The following is a 20,519-nucleotide window of genomic DNA, read 5'->3' on the forward strand; positions in this document are numbered from 1 at the left end:
GCATGTTGGTCAAATGTTGGACTATTACAGATTCCCTACCAAAGATGTGAGGGTCACTGAAAGAAAAATCTGACTTTAAAGTCCGGATTCTGACTCCGATTCAGAAATGTTGCTGTTTATACACCATCAGGCAAAACAAGTCTTAAAACTCAAATATACCAAATAAATTTGAAGGCTTTCAGTGTGAATAAAATGCAGGTTTATACATCCTATGACAAGGAATAAACAATTATGTGATGATCTTTATATTCTAACAGCATAATTGACATACACCAAGAATGTCTGGTTATTTATTTGGATTTTGACGTAGAATTAAAATTTTGAGCTTAAAGTCAGATTTCTGAGAAAAAAGTAAGAATTTTGAGACTAAAGTCAGAATTTGTTTTGTGTTTTTTTGTCAGTTTGTAGGAAATATTCGCAGTCAATCCATTAAAACAGCGCCTTGCGAAAGTATTCATATTGTTTACATTTCATCGCGACACATTAAACTTCAGTACCATATTAGGGTGGTTGTACAAGTCCCTCACAAAGCCTGTCACAATAACACATTTTTCTGGACAACAAATTGTCTCAGCAATTACTATTATTAACAATGATAACAATGGGCTCCACAGTGGTGCAGTTGGTAGAGCTGTTGCCTTGCAGCAAGAAGGTTCTGGGTTCGATTCCCGGCCCCGGTGTTTCTGCATGGAGTTTGCATGTTCTCCCTGTGCATGCATGGGTTTTCTCCAGGTACTCCGGTTTCCTCCCACAGTCCAAAAACATGACTGTCAGGTTAATTGGCCTCTCCAAATTGTCCCTAGGTGTGTGTGTGCATGGTTGTGTGTCTCTGTGTTGCCCTGCGACAGACTGGCGACCTGTCCAGGGTGACCGCGCCTCTCACCCGAAACGATAGCTGGAGAGGCACCAGCAACCCTCCTGACCCCACTAAGGACAAGGGTGTAAAGATAATGGATGGATGATAAAAACTGTTAAATTAAAAATGGTTTTCAGACCATTTTATGCAAGGTCACTCCCTCCAATAAACTTTAATTTCGTAAAGGACCCTCCATACTGGAACTGGGAGTTATTTTAAATATCCAAAGCAAAACACGACAATCAAAATCAACAAATAAAATGGTAAAAACAAACCTGACTAACAACCAAAACCTTAAACAAAACGGGTTATGATCTCTCTGTAAACAAAATTGGCCTTCAAAAAATATTAATCAGAATTATCAAACTCATTTTAATTATTTAATTAATCAAAAAAAAAAGAATCCCTCACTTTTATTCATCTCCTTTTTTCTGCTTTGTGCTGGTTTTCCAGATAAGGTTCCAATAAAATATAATGGAGAAAAACAACGATGTGACGCAAAGGTTACAATACATTTTAAAGTTTCTGTAAATAAAAACTCTATGCAAATATTTTCTTTCTTCCTAATGCAGCAGGAAACCAAGACGCTGAACAAACTGCAGGAAAAAACTCATCTCTCCATCTTGATTCACCCGGTAGACGAGATTCTTTTCACAGAGCATGTATGCATATAAAATCAAATTACCCACAACCTTAGAGTTGCCTTTTATCAGCAAACGCGATTCTAACGCGTTAGAAACACTAATTCTCCACCAAACGTGCTCAGACTTTCCTGGCAGAGCAGAAACACCTGAACACCTGACTGACAGAAGTGTGTTAATGTGAGACTTTTACCGTCCACCTGGGCCCAGAAATAGATTATAGGGGGAAAAAATAAAAATAAAAAATGCAATCTCTCTGCAACACCTGCTTTGGGTTTCTTACATAACTGCAACTGGAGACCACACAGAGATGCAGAGCCAGAATGGTGGATCAAAGATAAAGCAGAAGTTAGGACGCGTCTGAGCTTGTTGGTGTGAATGCAGGAAAATGCATTATCCTATAATCCCTACCGTCGACTGGAGGATGGTAAAAATCTTGAATATATTCAACGTATTGCTTGTTAATCCACCTGAAATGTCTGTAATGGCTCCGGTTTGTCAGAAGAAACATGTTCACGTCAGTGTTTTAGGGGATTTTACTGTCAGTTTCCAGCGTTACAACAAACTTATCAACTTATTCTGATATGTGAATAAAGTTAGAGTTTAAATCAGAAGAGAAAGCAAGAAGTAAAGATCAATAAATGTTAGAATTTACCAGCAAAAGCTTTTAAAACATTTAATAAGATTAACAAGGATACAAACATTGTTGAGCAGGAAGAATACTGATTTCATGTCCTATAATTGGTAAGGGATAAATGTTAAAAATGTCTGAAATAGTTCAGATGATAGATTTTGTTGGAAGTTATTGCAATATATGATAATATTGTTGTTTTGAGAACATTTTAAAAATTCCACCATTTCCACCAACTAGTGGAGGAATAGTTGGTTCCTCCTCTAAATTAAAAATGTTTATAATCATTAAAGCGAGTGTAAGGGTTGCTTTTAGCTCTTTTTGTCTGTTTTTATGCAATATCTGTATTAAATATCAACAGAAAGTTACCGATGGTGCAGGGTTTTTAATTAAACGGTTTTGTGCTTTACATTTTAAACTGTAGATGCTATGTTTATTGTTTTTCCATAATTATGAAAACAGATCACTCTGTCATCAGTTTCCAAAAATAAGTTTATTATTATTTTTGTTCTAAAATGAGAAAATAGAAATACATTTTCTAAATTTTTTAAAATAATTTTAAAAAACGGCTGCACAGTGGCGCAGTTGGTAGAGCTGTTGCCTTGCAGCAAGAAGGTTCTGGGTCTGATTCCCGGCCCCGGTCTTTCTGCATGGAGTTTGCATGTTCTCCCTGTGCATGGTGGGTTTTCTCCGGGTACTCCGGTTTCYTCCCRCAGTCCAAAAACATGACTGTCAGGTTAATTGGCCTCTCCAAATTGCCCCTAGGTGTGAGTGTGTGTGTGCATGGTTGTGTGTGTCTGTGTTGCCCTGCGACAGACTGGCGACCTGTCCAGGGTGACCCCGCCTCTTGCCCGGAACGTTAGCTGGAGATGGGCACCAGCAACCCTCCTGACCCCACTGAGGGACAAGGGTGCAGGAAAATGGATGGATGGATGGAATTTTAAAAAACATTTAATATAGCACAAATTTATAAAATGTACCTTTTCCCGTGGCGCTACTCGAGTTTTTATTCTTTTATTTTTTTCACATTCACGTTGTTGGTAGGAACTCACAGATCCTTGCCTGAGCTTATAAAACAATTTTATTTCATTTTATTTGTCTTAAAGCAAAACCTAAATTAAAATTGCATCTCAGGTCCAAATATAAACCCTGGCGTTTTCAATCGCGCACCACGGCGATTTGAAAACGTATTTTCTGAAACATGTCGGCAAAGAGCAAAAACAACAGATATATGGGAGAGCAATGGAAAAAGCTCTCACCCTCGTCTGACGCTCGGTGCTTACAGCTCGGCTTGTCACGCTGGCGTCAGCTGAAAAGAGCTTTATGACGGCGGCTGACAGCGAGGCATAATTTACCGCCACTTCACTGCTTCCAGGTTGAGGATAATGATGGGGATTAAGGAGTGGTGCGTTAAGGTGGTGGGCGTTTGAAGAATCAGATGTCACAAAATCTGCTGCAAGAAGGCCACCGCTTTAAAGCTCGCTATATGTTCATCAAAGATTGCGTGCTTAGAAATTACACATCTGGCTTTAGTAATGAGGGAGTTGCTCTATTATTCAGTTGTCTATGGGAAGGTACTCATTTCTGTGTCAGCTGCTTTTTTTTATCTCTGAAATTATGCAGAACGTGCAGCAAATCTCGTGAAGAATCCTTGGATTCAACGAGGGCTGAAACGATTAATCGCGGTTAATCAATAAGTGATATAATCACTAATTTAGCAATCGATTAATTGTTAGCTGGAGCACACAGACACTGAAAAATGCAAATTGCTGAAAGGACATAATCAGCAGTAATTAGGCTAAAACCGTACCAAAAATATACATTTTGCATTTAAGATAAAATGTTGTCTTTATTCAAAACGGTGGCAGTTTTAGCTTCACTTTGTTCAAATTCTGTAAAAATATAATAATAAATCCTATTTCTACAATACAGTTATTAATGATTAATCCAAATTAAATGAGAAATCTGCAGAATTCGCCATGTTTTCCAATTAATCAAATAATCAATTAAAGGAATGCTGTTATTGCAATTTAGACAAGAAATGTTTACTTTCTTTATTTAAAAAATGAAGTATTTATTTTTTTGCATATTTTAATGTTTTTCTAAAATTGTTCAAAAAGACTTAAATGAGAAATCTGAAGAATTTGCCAAAAATGTTTAAACAATTAATCGTCAGAAAAATCGATTAAAGCAGGGGTCCCCAAACCTTTTCCTGTGAGGGCAACATAACTTTTCCCTTCTCTGGTGGGGGGCCGGAGTCAGTTTGTAACAGAAAAAGTGTTACACGTTTATCACCTGCGCTGCTGGAAATTGTTGAGGAGGGGGTATTGTTCAGGGGGCCGGACCAAATGTGGAGGCGGGCCGGATCTGGCCCGCGGGCCGTAGTTTGGGGACCACTGGATTCAAGGAATAATGCAATTTAGACAAGAAAATGTTTCCTTACTTAAATAAAGAATAATTTGTTTCTTTACATCTTTTAATGTATTTCCAATATTCTGTAAAGTAGGCCTAAGTGAACAATCTGCAGAATGCGCCACTTTTTTATCCTATTAATCAGCAGAATAATCGATTAATTGATAACTAACATAATCATTAGTTTCAGCTCCACATCCATCACTTTTTTTCTAAATTTGTTAAAATTATGTTCTCAGCTCCACAACACAAACAATGGATTTAAACCTGCTCAACCTTTCTTTATCTTCTTGGTAATTATGTTTAAGTGACCCATTTTGCAGAGGTTTCTAAGAAGCGGAGATGTTTGTGAAATCTGTCATTTCCAGGTATAAAATGAGACGACGGTTAATGCCAGAGCTTCCCTCCCTCCTCCACCAACAAGCCCCACATGAGACAGCGTGACCTTGATTTGTACAAGCCTCGGGGAGCGTATTTATTTGTGTAAAACCACAATGTTTAACTTGTTCCGTGCTAAGCATCGACTCTAAATCCCTGCTTGTCGTGACTGACCTTGAAGCGTGGCTTTGACCGGAGTAAATGTAATTGCGTTGTAACAGTAGTAGAGACAAAGACTCAAACGGCCCTTGGCAAATCGGATCGTTGCTTGAAACACATCTAGTCTTAAAGGTGACCTATTATGCTTCCTTGAACAGGTTAGGATCGCTCTGTGGGCTACACAAAACATGTTCATTACATTTTTTTTTTTTTGCACAAAATCATTCTTAGGTAATCAGATTTTAGTCTTCAGTTCTTCCTATTTAGAGTTTCTTTCAGAATGAGATTTTTAGGGCCTCTTGCCACTTTAAATCCAAACAAGCTGCTGGCCATGCCCCCCAATCAAATCAAAGTTTACACTCCCATGTGAAAATGGCTGCAAGGAAACGCACAATTATACAACCGTACATCTTTGAAAAAGCACTTGTAGAGCCTCCTGCACAACGACAAGTAGTTTCTGTTCAGCAAGTCAACAACTAAACACTTGTCTTTTACAGCAGCCGTTGTACAGTAGTAAAAATAGCTGACCAATTGTGCTTGAGTTCCGCTTGGGTTGCTAGGTAACGGGCTGGGCTCAGCACAGGTTGCTAGGTAACGGGCTGGGCTTCGCTGGGCAGTGCCTGCTGATTTGCGACGTCATATTTGGACGATTTTTGAAACAGCTCACTTCCCAGACACCAAAAATCATTAAATTATTTCCAAAAATATATATTTTTAAGTGCTTGTGATGTTTTTAGAAGCAGTTGAGACTTAAATGAAAAGTACAAAAACGTGAAAAATGTAAAAATTTTCCACGATAGGCTCCCTTTAAGTTGCGTTAAAAACAATATACGGGAATGTACCTGAGGCAAGTGAAATCAGCACACATGCGTGACAGGATGAGACAAAACACCCGGAGGAATCCGTAGTCCTGCATGTGCAACACATGAGCCTCCAGCAGCAGAAAGGTAAAACTCTCGTCTTTCAAACTCCTCCAGATAATAAGAGCAGGGGGTAAAAAACTTGATTCTCCTGAACGCTGCAGAGACAGAAACGCAGACTTTTTTTCCCCCCCTGCTGTCTCTAAAACAATGATTTCCATTATATACACATAAGGAGATACATAAATGGATATAAAAAAAAAATAGCCCCCTGAGTTTGAACTCCCAAGGGGGAAAATGACAAACAAGTTTCAGGCTGAGTCTTTTCCCCAGCCTTGGGCAGCAGTGGGCCACCACACAAGCAGAAAGGAATCCATTCATCACACCCCTGGGTACGCCCGACTCTTCTCTGGCCTGCAGGCTTCCTGTACCTTTGAATCTTCACAGCGTTCAGCTCCTTTATGTTTGCAGGGGGGCCATGAGCGACGGCGCCAACTCCTGTATTTTTCATTACCTCTGTAAGAGCTACCCTCACAGAGCGAGGGAGGAAGGAGCGTCTTCACCGTGTCAAGGTGACAAGAAAAGGTGAACGCAAAAGACAAACAGTGGCGCCAGAGGTAGAAAGGATAGATCCTGGGGTCAGTAATTACTTTAGTGAAAAAAGGGGCAAACGTTGCCGTTTTTAATGCCTGACCTATAAAACTGTTTGTTTATACATTTCTGAACAAAGGTAAAGTGAGACCAAGTGGTTTGTTTAAGCCGAGTAACAGAAACATTCAAACCCTTGATGTAATATATAACGTTCTATCAATCTCAAATTTATTTTAATGTTTAAAAAAAGTGAGCCATTCAGCTGCTTCCGTTCACTGCTGCTATGTTTTCCTGGACAAATTCCCCCGTAAATCGTAGGGCTGGACAATAAATCTATAATCTATATCAGTAATACGTCTGAAACACAACTCAATAATGAGTATAGAAAATATTCACTGAATTTTCTATACTCGTGGAATCAACTTGCTCACTCACTCTTTGGTTACCTAGCAACAACTCGCTCAGTCTGTGGTTACCTAGCAACAACTCACTCATTCTTTGGTTACCTAGCAACGGCTTGTTGAGTAACTGGCACGGCAGCAGTTTAAGGTTTCGCTTCGTAAATGCTAAAATATAAAAAACGACTATTATTTTATTAGATTGGCAATAAACTGATCTGATTTGTTCTGAATTTGATTGTCTATAAGTTGAACTTGCTTGTCTTGGAAAGTGACCTGGGATTAAAAATTGGCTCTAATTAAACAACAAAAAGTGACGTTAAATACATTTTTTATTTGTTTTGTTTGTATTTAAGAAATGTACTCCCCATCTCCTGCTTAAATAACTAAGTAAACGTACTAAAATTCAATATTTAATATGTTCCATTTACTTTCCTTTGTGTGTTTTGACCAAAACAGAAAATTCTCAGTTAGTTACGTTTCTTATTACACTCCAAATAATAGGGGTACTTTTACCCCTGAAGTGATTCATCAATAGTTTAATTAGCTGATCTAAAGTCAGTCGACTACTTTCTTAAAAACCTGAGTTTTATCTTGTATAAAGAGACAAATAATTGCAAATCAAGTAATTATTTCCACCCTTAAAGGCGATATTTAACTTGTTTTACAGATTCAGATAGTTTATACCACAGATTTACTGAGTCTGTAAGCAAAATTAGCTACCACAATTACGCGGATGATACACAGCTCTACATCACGATGTCACCAGGTGACTCTGAACCCATCCAATCACTGAATAGATGCTTAGAACAGGTAAATGTGTGGATGTGCCAAAACTTTCTCCAACTAAACAGAAACAAAACTGAAGTTATTATCTTTGGACCTAAAGAGGAGCAAACCCGAATCAACGCACAGCTTCAGTTATTACAACTAAAAACCAGCGATCAGGCCCAAAACCTGGGAGTAGTGATGGACTCTGACCTGAACCTTCAGAGCCACATTTAGACAGTCACAAAGTCGGCCTTCTATCACCTGAAGAACATCTCCAGGATTAGAGGACTGATGTCTCAGCGCGATCTAGAGAAACTCATCCATGTGTTTATCTTTAGCCACATTGATGCAACAGCGTCTTCACAGGTCTGACTAATAAATCAATCAAACAGCTGCAGCTGATCCAGAAGCTGCTGCTCATGTTCTCACTAAAACCAGGAAGATAGAGCACATAACACCAGTTTTAAAGTCCCTACACTGGCTCCCTGTAGCTCAGAGAATAGACTTTAAAATACTGATGTTAGTTTATAAATCACTGAACGGTTTAGCACCATAATACCTTAAACATCTGTTATTACTGTACCAACCGTCTAGACCCCTCAGATCTTCTGGTTCTGGTCTGCTCTGCATCCCCAGAACCAGAACCAGACGAGGAGAAGCAGCATTCAGTTTCTATGCACCACAGATTTGGAACAAACTTCCAGAAAACTGTAAACCAGCTGAAACACTGGGTGCYTTTAAATCTCAACTTAAAACCCACCTGTTTAGAGTTGCTTATGGCTAAATTAGGGTTAGAGTGCGGGTTTTGATGTCTTCCATGTTTTTATGTCTTTAATGTTTTTAATTTCTTTTTCTTTCTTTTCGTGTAATGACGTAAAAGCCCCCGGTTAGAATCCCAGTTAAACGGCGTTTAACTGAAGTCCTAAAGGGGTGTGGGTTTTAATGTTTTTTTTTGTTTTTTTTTTAATCTCTTTCTCTTTCTCACTGTTTATTTCTGTTTTTATTTTAATTATGTAAAGCACTTTGAAATGCCTTGCTGCTGAAATGTGCTATACAAATAAAATTTGATTGATTGATTGAAAATAAACTTAGTTGAGGGAGGAAGCTGGAATCAAACTAAACCTTTTGCAACAGAGGCAGCGCTTACAGGTTACAGTAGAGAAACTGTGAGCCCTTTTCTGATTTAAACTACTTTGTTCTGTGACGCAACAGCAGTAAAATGATTAAAAATGATTCCGAGCAGCAATATAACATGAAAACCAATTCAAAGTAAACGGATGCGACATTTACAGCAATGTAATTTGCTACATCAATATCAGGACAACGTCTGTCCTGGTGTAAATAAATGGGAATAACTGAAGCCGTTTCAATGTACGACAGAAATGAAGGAACTGACCTCCAGGTTTAACCGGCTTTGAAGGGTCCTCTATATCATCGAAAGCCTTGTTATACCCACTCCTCTCTTACAATTCCCTCATCTGTTCATTAGGAACCAAAGAGCTTCACCACAATTAGCGGCTGCAGGGCTCTGGAGAGACACAACAAGGTCCACACAGTCCTTCTGAGACCTTCGACACGCGGCCAGAAAAGGGTTGATGAAGTGCCTGGCCAGTTTCCCTCCCAGATGACCTGCGGTGGATGTGTTGATGGAGAGCCCAGAGAAACAGGAAGCACCAAAACCAAGCAGCAAATCCAGCTCAGAGTGAAACTTTGGTCTGACACAAACAGGGTCAGTTGTAATGTGAGGGACATATTTACATTACTGTGGACAAAACAGATATTAGAGCCAGTTAAGGGTTAAATTGATGAAACAAAACCCAAATTTATACAAATGATTTACCCGCTTACAGATTCTTTTTCTGCTCTTTGGTTACACCTGAATGTTTTAGAATTTAAATTTAAATTAAAGTAAAAATAAAATGTGGTTTTCAAAGGATGAAAGCCAAAATAAAAGTTAGATAAACAGACTTGATCTTGTTTGAAAGAGTAATTACATCCCACAGCCATTTTATGACTTCAGTTAAATCATAATCTGTGTGTTTTTGAACTTGATAGTCTGGTAGATTCTGTTTGATTGTGGAGCAAAATTGCAACATTTGTTACATTTCAGCTGCTGCAAAATAATGGTGTGTTCACACCAAACGTGTTTTGTACGTTTGGTTTACATGCGAAGTCTATGTGGAGGCGCGTCAGATGCGCCACAGTCGCTCTTCCTGGTCTATTTGTCAGACATGTTGAACGCGCCAAACGCTCCAAACACGCGACAACGAACCCTGGGCGCACCTCCACGCAGATTTTAATGTAAACCAGACGCTCAAAACGCGTTTGTTGTGAACGCACCACGAAACGAACCAAACCATTTGAAAAGCCTGTTCCCCTCCCGGCCTGTGGCGGCGCTGCACCAAGAACCACTGATGAAAACAACACAAAAACACTGAGCTCAACTTCCTTCTTCACGAAATGTAAACAAAAATGGAGCGGTGTCAGATTTTAGCAGAAAAATTAAAAGGTTTTTGGTAAAACATCAAGAACCATTTCTCCCGCTTTTTTTGGTTGTATTTACCCAGAATGCCCTGCGCTGTAGTCCACTGAAAACACCAAAAATTATCCTCCAGAAAGAGAAGCACTACTTCAACATATAGCCGTCCAATAAATTACTCAAGTTAGAGTAAAAAAGTGTTTGGTAAAAAGTCTACTCAAGTACTGAGTAACTGATCAATTAAGTAATTAATACTTAAAAATTACATCATCAGACAGAACAAACTATAAAGTTCAGTGGAAATTTTGGTATTTTAAGCACCAAAATGACAACAATTCATATAAGTAACAAAAAAATAACTAAACAAAGCAAAAATATTTTTTTCCAAATCCGTTTCTTTCAATAAAAAACTTATGAAACTTCAACAAAAGCTGCAGGTGTGTGTCTGAGTCCGGTGAAATGTTGGTTAAAACATGTTTTGTTTTCATTCACTGGGCAGAAAATCCAGAAAGAAAAGTAAGAGTAGAAATACTTCATAATAAAATTACTCAAGTAAAAGTAAAAAGTAGAAGCAGAGAAAATGTGTAGCAAAAAGAGGTTAAAGTGAAGAATGGCAGAAGGCCGGTACTTACTGAAGGAACACAAGAGACGTAAACAGGAAAGAGAGTCAAGAGACGAGCATAAGAGGCCTTTCTCCATAATGATCTCAGAGCTCCTCCTAATTGGACAAATCTCCGGGTAAAGCGCCTGGCACTTTGCTCTGAAGAACAGGTCAGACGGAGAGCGAAGGAGGGGAAGGAGCGAGGCGGAAGGAAGGGGGGAAACGCTCACGGACACAAGGGGCCTGCCATGAAAAGGTCGAACTATGCCAGTGTAATGAATTGAGGGGTTGTACACGGACCTGAACCCGAGTCCCTGATCTGTACCGGCATTTATCCCTCATCCCGGCTCTCATGCCAGCGCAATCCTGTTACAAATCTACAAGGAGCTGAGTCCACGGAAATTCAGAAAAATGTTCAGGCGAGGTTGGATCCTGGAGGGTCGGGAGTGGAAATAAAAGAGAGGAGAAAACTTGAAGAATTGAAGTAATATTGTGAAAATTAAGATTTGTGGTCAGAAGCTTTGAGGAGCTCCCAGTAAGGAAAATAAATCTTATCAAGTATTTTTAATCTAGTTTCTAATGCAAATACCTGAAATAAGACAAACTAACTTCAAATATAATTTCAGCAAGATATAGAAGCGTGTTTTAAGTCAGTAATTCCTTAATATCAATGAAAAATATAATATGTAAGTGAAATAATCTGGCAGTGCAACAATATACGTTTTTCACATTACAAGTTATAAAATAAAGATATAATATTGAAAAAATGATATCCAAAAAATAGACCAAAACGTCCATATAGACTTTATTCAACTGAACGTTTACAAACCAGTGATGTAAATTAGCGCGTTAGCATTTTTAATCTAGGGGAAGCTAATGCTAAGTACGCTAAATATTAAAAAAATTAGTCAAACACTAAAGCGCTAAATGAAAAATTAACTCCGATGTTAGCATATTATCAGACGTTTGCCTACTGATTTTCATTATTGTGCTTTTGTTTTGAATATTTCCTTTAGGTCTTGCCATATTTGGATCATTATTGCTAGAAAGGTCTTGCCATACCAGTTCTTCCCTTTATGTTTAGTTTATTTGTTTATTCTTGTGTTCTGCTCTTTTTTGCATTTGGATTCGGTTTTCTTAGGTCAGCTTCAGTCTTCCTGTGTTGGTTTGTAGTTTCTTTGTGTTTATTATTCACCTTCCATCAGTCTGCCTGTTCGCTCTCCTCCACAGCTCCAGAGTTTCTTGATTAACTCGCCTGCATTCAGTGGCATTTTCCTCCTTTTACTCTTTATCCTGTTTTCATTGTGCAGTTTCTGTAAGTTTTTACAATTAAAACCTCCCTCATGTTAAACATTTATCTGCCCAGGCAGATCTTATTTAAACCAGGAGTTACCATCTTTTTAACCACAAAATTAGAGACAAATCAAAACAAATGAAAGGTTTTTAGATTGAATGCAGGTAAAATCAGCCCTGTTAAATATCTCTAGCTCAACTTCTGATATCTTCTGTAAATTATTTGACTTTCTCAATTGTAGGAAAATAAACACCCTTAAAAGTGAGACGCAAAAGCCAAACAGTAGAACCGGCTAAATCCGCTGACGCCGCCCAGCCTTCCTCTGTCTCCTCGTCCGTAAATCACATTCCCAACTGAGATCATGTCTGGAAGTTAAAGGGAAAGTTAAAAAAAAGAATTAAAGTTCTGCTGACTTGCGACCTCTTCCTCCGTTTCCCCTCATCCAGTGTTTTCACGTCTCTGGAGGTGAAACTGTAATGGAAAGAGACGGTTTCGTTTTGGCACCGTGGGAAGTCTCGTTACCGTCTTCCAAGGCCTTGGCAGCAACAACTCGGCTCACTCAGACGTCTGAAAACTTCACACGCCAATGTACATCCCTGAGAAGCAAAACATCACTCATTAAGCGTTAAAGCACCGAGCATGTGATGAAGGTTAAACTCTAACTACGGCTAATTGGAGTGGCAGGACCCTGTTAGACTCAAACTCCCAATTTTTACATTCTGACTGGATGTTTGAGGTGAACAGATTCGACTCTCGAGGACAAATCCTGCAAAAATTTAATTTTGGGGGGATTTCACAATACAACTGCAAGCGTCTGTGTGTTTTAGACTCTCTAATTAAAACCACTTTCTACTCACCCCAGACATTTTTTTCCATTCCTCTAAACAGCTGAGTGTAATTAGCAAATTAATCTTAATTTAATATATTTTTAACTTTTTGTCCTGACTGTTTTTGCTTGTATTTGTTTTGTTTGCTTCTTAAGCTTCAGTTACTTGGAAAGTGGTTTAAAATGAAACCGAGTTACATTCAACAATTGTCTTTTTAAAATAAAAATAATACATAGTTTTTTATAGATTTGGCTTATTTAAGGGGATTAAATTAAAAGGCGATAAATACGTCATTCCTGCCACAAAAACAATGTTAAGCTTATTTTCCAACTCAAAATTATGCATTACTTAGTGTTAGCTTCCACATTAAGATCAAATTGAAACCCAAATCAAGGTTGTGATTGTAACATAACTTTGTGACATACTTGTGTAGGATGTTTATTAAAACTTTTATCTCTTTTATCAATAGTTACACCTAAAAAGGGACGGAAAGTCATTTCCAAAGTACTCTAACTTGAGAAATTGAGTGTGTTTTAACACCTGGTCGAATTTGTTTGATTAGGGACCAAAATTGCAACATTTGTAACATTTTCAGCTGCTGTGAAACAAAATGAACCTAACCTTTTTAAAAACTTGTTCCCCTCCTCGCCTGTGGAGGCGCTGCACCAAGAACCACTGGAGGAAATGACACGGAAACCTCTGAAGAAGACACAGATCTCAACTTCCTCACAAAATGCAAATAAAAATGGAGTAGCTTCAGATGGTAGCGTTTGTGGGGTTTCTGCTTTGTCTTCACGAAAAGACCACCAATAATTTTTCCCGCTAGCGTAGATTAGTTCGTTTATTTTGGTTGTATTTACCCAGAATGCCCTGTGTTGTAGTTCACTTCCTGCTTTCTGGTCCACTTGGCGTTCACACCAGAGTTCACTTCAAAAGAACAGAGATCAATTATTTTTAAGTCAACCAGAGTTCATTTTTTTGGTCGAATACGCCTTCACACCTCTCCAAACAAACCAGACTTTCTAAGAAAACAAACTAGAGTTTGTTTAAAGTGGACTAAACAGCGCTGGTGTGAATGCACCTTAAGAAAGCTGATATAATCTAATCACAAACGCTCCCTTATTTCAAACTCACAGAAGCTGCTTCAGCCTCGAGAGACCATTAATGAACGGGTTGCTGTTCTATGAACGACTGAGGTCGCACGTGCTGCGTCTTTAAATATTAAGACAAACAAAATGAAAGCGCGTCTTTGTGGGGCCGCTTCCAAAGGGGGAAAAGGAGCGGGAAAAGTTTTCCAGTGGTTTGCTTTGAGCCACCGTCTGCTATCGTCATGTGAGAGCGTAGCGCCGCTGGAGAGGAGTTTACTTCGCTGATCCCGACAATAACGGCAGCGATCATCGTCCGCTGCGCATCATCAGGCACCGGAGTGTAGCGCCGACATTTTTGGACTCATTCATCACTGTCAAGACTTCGCTTTCCTTCATAAGCACAGCAAACACACAAACACACACACACACACCCAAAACAGAGGAGAATGAAGCGAGAGCCTGTCAGCCAGGAGACATCCTAATTCACTGTGTGAAGCGGTCTTTATGTTTTTTCATTAGCATCCTGCCATCAGAACAGCCGACGCCCGGCGGCTTAACAAAGCCGGAGTTGCAGCCTGACAGCAAAGAAATGCCCTGTTTATTTAAAAAGTAAAAATCCCCCAAAATAAGACCAAAAGTCAGGCAATCAGTGACAGAAAACAAAAAAATACTTGATGGTTGGTGCCTCTGAACAACTGGGAACTAAAAAAACAGGTTAGTTTGAAGTTATTGTGGTTTTTACTGTAAAAAAAACCCGTAAATTTATGTGATTTCATTGTTTCACCATTAATATACAGACCCATTCGATAAATACATAGATTTTTTTACACAGATAAATGTTTGAAACTCTTTATTTTTGTGAATTTTGATGATTTTCCACTAAAAAACATGACATTTAAAATTAGAACATTACATAATACCAATAAAAACAATTCAATTTGCAAAAGGTGTGTTTAATCAGACAAATTGACTTCATATTCTAACTTATTAAATATGACTGTACATTAAAACTAAAGTGTTTCAACTAAAAGTTTGTAGAAAATTCAAGGGGGAAAAAATTACAGTTAATAATTTGCAGGGGCTAAAATAAATTAATACTCCCTAAAGTTGTTTATAACTGACTATTTTTTGTTTCCAAAACTGTAAACGTACACTTCAAAAACACAAAATCTTACCAAGTGATATCTTATTACACAAGAATAAGACAAAACAACCTTACAAGTAACTTTTTAGAAAAGCAGAAGCTTGTTTAAAGTCAATAGTTCCTTAATATTGATGGAAAAGTACTTTTAGCACTTTCAGCATGTGATTTTTCCCATCTTACAAGTGAAACAATCTGCCAGTGCAACCAGTACTTTTTAAAATTAATATTAAGAAATTATTTACTTAAAACAAGACATTTTGCTGAAAAGTTACTTGTAAGTTTGTTTTGTCTTATTTTAAGTGTGCTAAGATATTTGTACTAGAAAGTAGAACAAAAATACTTGGAAAGATTTTGTGTTTTCGTAGTTTGGATCCAAAATATTAACGTCGTCTGGATTGAAGATGTGAGTTAGCTTCAGTTAGTTTCAAATGGCGACATTTATGTTTATAAGTAAAGTTTACGATCTAAACAGCTTATGTCAAAATTGGGCGCTCGGCTAGAGCGGGCGCCAAAACTATGGGGTAAAAACAATTTCTCCAGCATTTTCTGTCTTTACCGGCTGTTAGTGGGAGTGTAAATAATGTGATTTATAACAGAGGCGCGCCTTTAATGTGTCGGATAGTCCTCGGATAGTAGCGCCCCTGTGCCAACAGATGGGCATCAAGTGGGCAGCGGCGTCGCGGAGCCTCGTTACATCCGAGTGACGGAAAAAGAGGAGCATGTGTGTTTTATAGCCAACCGCAGAGATGACACTCCAGCCAACGCTGCTGCTGCTATCTGTGTCTGCATTACCATTCAACTGGTCCCTCTCCGGCTGGTTGTTAGGGGTTTCAGCTGACAGCTCACACTAATATATGTGGCGGCGCGACAGCCCATACTAATGCAGGAGCAACAACAGGGAAGAGGTAGCATATAGTGGGTGTTAGCGCTGCAAAATAGAGATTGTAGTATGGTAATGCTGTGGCACTTCTAATCTTATTCTCCCTGCTGAATATATAGTGCCTTTCATTGCATTTCGCTTTCTTCTTCGCTTTCAATGGGGTTTTTTTCTTATTTTACCCTCAGCAGCATTGCTTTCTGACCTACGTATTTGCAGCCCTTTATACATTCTCCGAGCTTGTTTTCAATGCGAAAGGTTTGCCGTTAAGTTTGTACACCAGGCTACCAGGGTTATTGTATATGGGGAAAATGGAGGAGTACATTTCTGTCAAAACACTCGGAAATGTTGAGATTAATCTCAACAATTTTCTAGAAAAAAAAACTGTCTCTAAAAGGTCAAATATTTGCTAGAAAAAACCCAGAGATGTTGAGATTAATGACATAAATTTTCCAGAAAAAACTTGAAAATGTATGTATTTAAAAAGTCCAAAATTTGCTAGAGAAAAATCTGAAATTTTTAGATTAATCTCAAAAAAATTCCAGAAAAAAATTGGAAATTTCTGAGTCTAGAAAGTCAAAAAATTGCTAGAAAAAAACAGAAATGTTGAGATTAATTGCATATTTTTTTCAGAACAAACTTGGAAATTTATGAGTTTAAAAAGTTATAAATTTGCTAGTAAAAAGTCAAAAATTTGTAGATTAATTTCATAAAATGTACAGAAAAAAAACCATGGAAATTTCTGAATTTAAAAAGTCAGAAATTTGCTACAAAAAAATTCAATTTTCAGTTTGTCAGATTTTATTTTATTTTTTTAAAGAAAAACCAAAGAGTTGATGTATGATGAAATCGCAAATGAAATTGTCATTTGCGATTTCATTTTTAGAAAAAAAAGCAAGGAAAAAAAATCAATTAAAATTGGATTGGTGTGAAAAAAGGATTGGAGATTTTGTTTTTAAGACATATCACTGACCTTGAGACGCTGTCAATACCAGAGCTCATTTACTACCTCCATGAAGACGTCTATATAAAAAGCCACCAACGTGATTGATACAGGTGGACGTTCAAATAAAAAAATGAAAATGGAGGGAAGTCACCCAGCTGGCCAGAGGGATGAGCTGCAAAGCTCCGAGCAACACGGATTCTGCGCGTTACGTCAATCTGATTGGCAAGAGAGCAGGATGTATTTAATCCGGGCTGCTGCTATTTCCAACCACGGCTGATTCAGCTAAATCTGTTTCCGTGCTCTCTGTTCAGGACTCGTCAAATCCCATTGTAGTCCTGCAGATTTATTTATATCTTTTGAACAAATAACGATTTTAATCTCTGGAAGCTTTTTCTGTATACATGAGGAGGAGCGGCTGAGCTGTAACCCACCTGTACCGTCAACATCGCAGTGATCTGGGTGATTTAGGCGTCTCTGCTTTGGCTTTTATGTTGCCTGTTTAGGTTTTGTCAAATACAAACCCAACTGATTTTATTGAGATTTTACGTGACAGACTGTCACAAAGTTTTGCATAATAATCGAGTGGAAGGAAAATGTAAAAATGAGTGTTTTTACTTCTGATAGTTCAGTAAAATCAGTTCGATTGGGGACCAAAGTTGAAACATTTGTTGCATTTTCAGTTGGTGCGGTTCTCTTTCACACTGCACTGTGTCAAACAAACCAAACCCTTTAAAAAACCTGTTCCCCTCCTCGCCTGTGGCGGCGCTGCAGCAGGAAATACTGACGAAAACGACACAAAAACCTCTGAAAAAGAGTCTGAGCGCAACTTCCTTCTTCACAAAAATGTAAACAAAAATGGATTAGCATCAGATTTTAGCGGTTGTAGGATTTCTTTTTTGTAACCCTGTCGCAATAAATCAGCTAACCATAGAATAAATTAAAAAGGTTAAGAATTTTCAATGGCATAATTGATTATTTTTCTTGCGTGTCTCTTTTGTCTAAAGACAAAAAGGCTTACAGAGACTTCAGTATTCATTTTATTTGCTGCTTTGTTTATTTATCGTGGATATTTAAAATGTCTTCCAGTTTCAAGAGAAAAATGTTTATCAGAAATTAAAGTTTATTGATCTCTGAGACGGCGTAATTGCATAATTATGCCATTACCATTATCTTACTTAAAAGTGGTCTAAAAACAACAATATTGTTATTTATTGCGGTAACTTCTGGGACAATTTATCACCCACCAAATTTGTTTCTTGACAGGTAGTATTTGGTTGTATTTACCCAGAATGCCCTGCAATGTAGTCCACTTCCTGCTTTTGGAGCGGTTTCCAGTCCACTTGGCGTTCACATATACTTCCAAACCGCGTCAGAGTTCACTTCAACCAAACTGAGAGCGAGGCTTTTAGGCAGACAAATCTTTGCTTTGTTTGGTCGATTCTGGGTTCATACCTCCACAAACTAACCAAACTATCTAGACAAACGATTTAGGAGATTAAACCAGATTACACAGGGCTGGTATGAATGAGCCTTTGGAAAACTTGAGAAGAGGTAAAGGAACGACTCTCCTCATGAGAAAGACGAGCCATCTCAGTTTTATCAAAAAGAGCAACAGAAATTAGTGACATAACCACATGGTGACTGTAGTCAGCATGTATATGTGACCAGAAGTCAACATTACCAATGTCACAACAGAACAATCCCATCACAGATGATTCCTCTCATGCTGGGAAAAGTGATTCTCCAAAGGGAATCATGAAGATATTCGTGTTGTCGAGTAAGAAACGCTGCAGCACTGCAGTCAACCGATGTACGGTCAGATGAACACACACACACACACACACACACACACACACACACGCACACGCACACGGACCAAATGAAACAAAAATGAACTTCTGATTTGAAATCTATACGAGGACTCTTCTTCCTAAGAGGCGCTGCTATAGAAACAGCACAACAAAGGAGTGTTCATTTGCTCCAAGAATGGAAGGAAACGGCCAGGTTCACTTTGAACCTAATGAATGAATCTGCCACAAACAGATGGAGACGAGAACCAAATGAACACATCAGACTCAAAGGCAAGGAAGGAGTCGGACTGAGCTGTCCAGGAAATGCAAATCATGGTTCAACTCTGCTTCAGATCGCTGAGAAAGAAGCATGCATGGTCGAAATCAAAATCCATGAGAAGGAAGAAGATCCTAAATGGAAAATTAGTAGGAAACAGTAGTGAGGCATGGTGGTGGCTGCATCATGCTGTGAGGATTCAAAGAAGGATGGCGGAGGAGCATGGCCATCCATGAAGGAAACCTTCCAGAAGGACAACCCTAAACAAAGCTAGCCAGAGCTGCAATGGTTTAGATCAAAGCATAAAAAAATAATCGCACAACGGTTTATTTCTTCTTAGAGGATTTGTAAATCTGCATTTTATCTAAACTGAAAATCTCTCAAATTTGAATTTTAATGCCAGATGTGCCTGATAGTGCATAGGTAATTTAAAAAAATTCAATTCGGAATCTGAGAAAAAAAAAGTCTAACCTATGAGATTAAAGTCAGAAATTTGAGATCAAAAGAGAAAATTGTGAGAACAAAAATCTGAATTATGAGATTAAAGTCTGAACTTTGAGATTAAAATCAGAATTTTGAGTTGTAAGTTAATTTTTGAGAAAAATCTGAACTTTGAGACTAAAGTCAAAATTGTCAGAAAACAATCAGAATTATGAGATTAAAATCAGATTTTTGGGAATTTTAAGAATAAAGTCTAAATTGTCTACAGAAAGTCAGAATTTTAAAAATTAATTCAAAATTGCGAGAAAACAAGTTAAGATTTTGAGATTGAAGTCAGAATTCTGAGTTTAAATTCAAGATTTCTAAATTAGAGTGAGAATACTTTTGGTTCTCACCCTCTTCCGTACAAATGCGCTACTTCATAATCTTCACTACAAAAAACATTGATCTAAACATGAAAGCTTTTTTTTTTGCAAAACAGTATAAAAACAATTAATGATTTTTTTAAAATAAACTCACAATCCTTCACTGCTCTGTGATGTAAAAACCAGAATAAAACAAATAAAACGAACTGCAGGCTGAAACAAATCAGCATTTGTAATAACTGGAGAAATGAAAATACTCTGCTGCCAAAAAAGGAAAACCAACTCCTACAGACGTCATAAAACCATTTTTTTTTTTTTTTTACTTCCTGTCGCCCGTTGCTGGTTGGACCCAAACTCTCCCCCAGCAAACGGTTAGCCGTGTTTTTCCTGTTTGCATTCACACCAAGAGACCCGCAATTGCTGTGCGATGCTTCACCTTCCAGAGGGTTTTATGCAAATAGCTCTCGGTGATGTAGCGCGGCGCTGAAAGAGGTGTTGGCCTACAAGTGAAAGCATTTTTCTGCAGAGTGTTTACTTTAATACAAGTGCACTCACTCTGAATTATTCTGAAATAACTCGTTCTACATGAATTGGCGAACAGTCTTTTTTTTCACTTTGCAGAAAAATACATTTCCATCTAGCTGTGCAGTTCATGGACATCGCAGATCTTTCAATCAGCCACAATTACTCAGG

General features: G+C 38.1%; 1 protein-coding gene across 3 annotated transcripts in view; it reads right to left on the minus strand.

The window, feature by feature from the left end:
* nlgn2a (neuroligin 2a) overlaps window positions 1-20,519 on the minus strand; it is a 248,474-nt gene that overhangs the window by 224,183 nt on the left and 3,772 nt on the right. Inside the window, exon 1 of one of the 3 annotated variants that reach the window (XM_008435580.2) lies at window positions 12,485-12,641. The exons of the other annotated variants lie outside the window; for them this stretch is intronic. The gene's annotated coding sequence lies outside the window, so the exon portion shown is untranslated. Of the gene's footprint in view, window positions 1-12,484; window positions 12,642-20,519 lie in introns of those variants that run through there. 3 annotated transcript variants of the gene reach the window in all.

The sequence above is a fragment of the Poecilia reticulata genome, linkage group LG18 (genome assembly GCF_000633615.1).
Source record: "Poecilia reticulata strain Guanapo linkage group LG18, Guppy_female_1.0+MT, whole genome shotgun sequence".
NCBI lineage: Eukaryota > Metazoa > Chordata > Actinopteri > Cyprinodontiformes > Poeciliidae > Poecilia > Poecilia reticulata.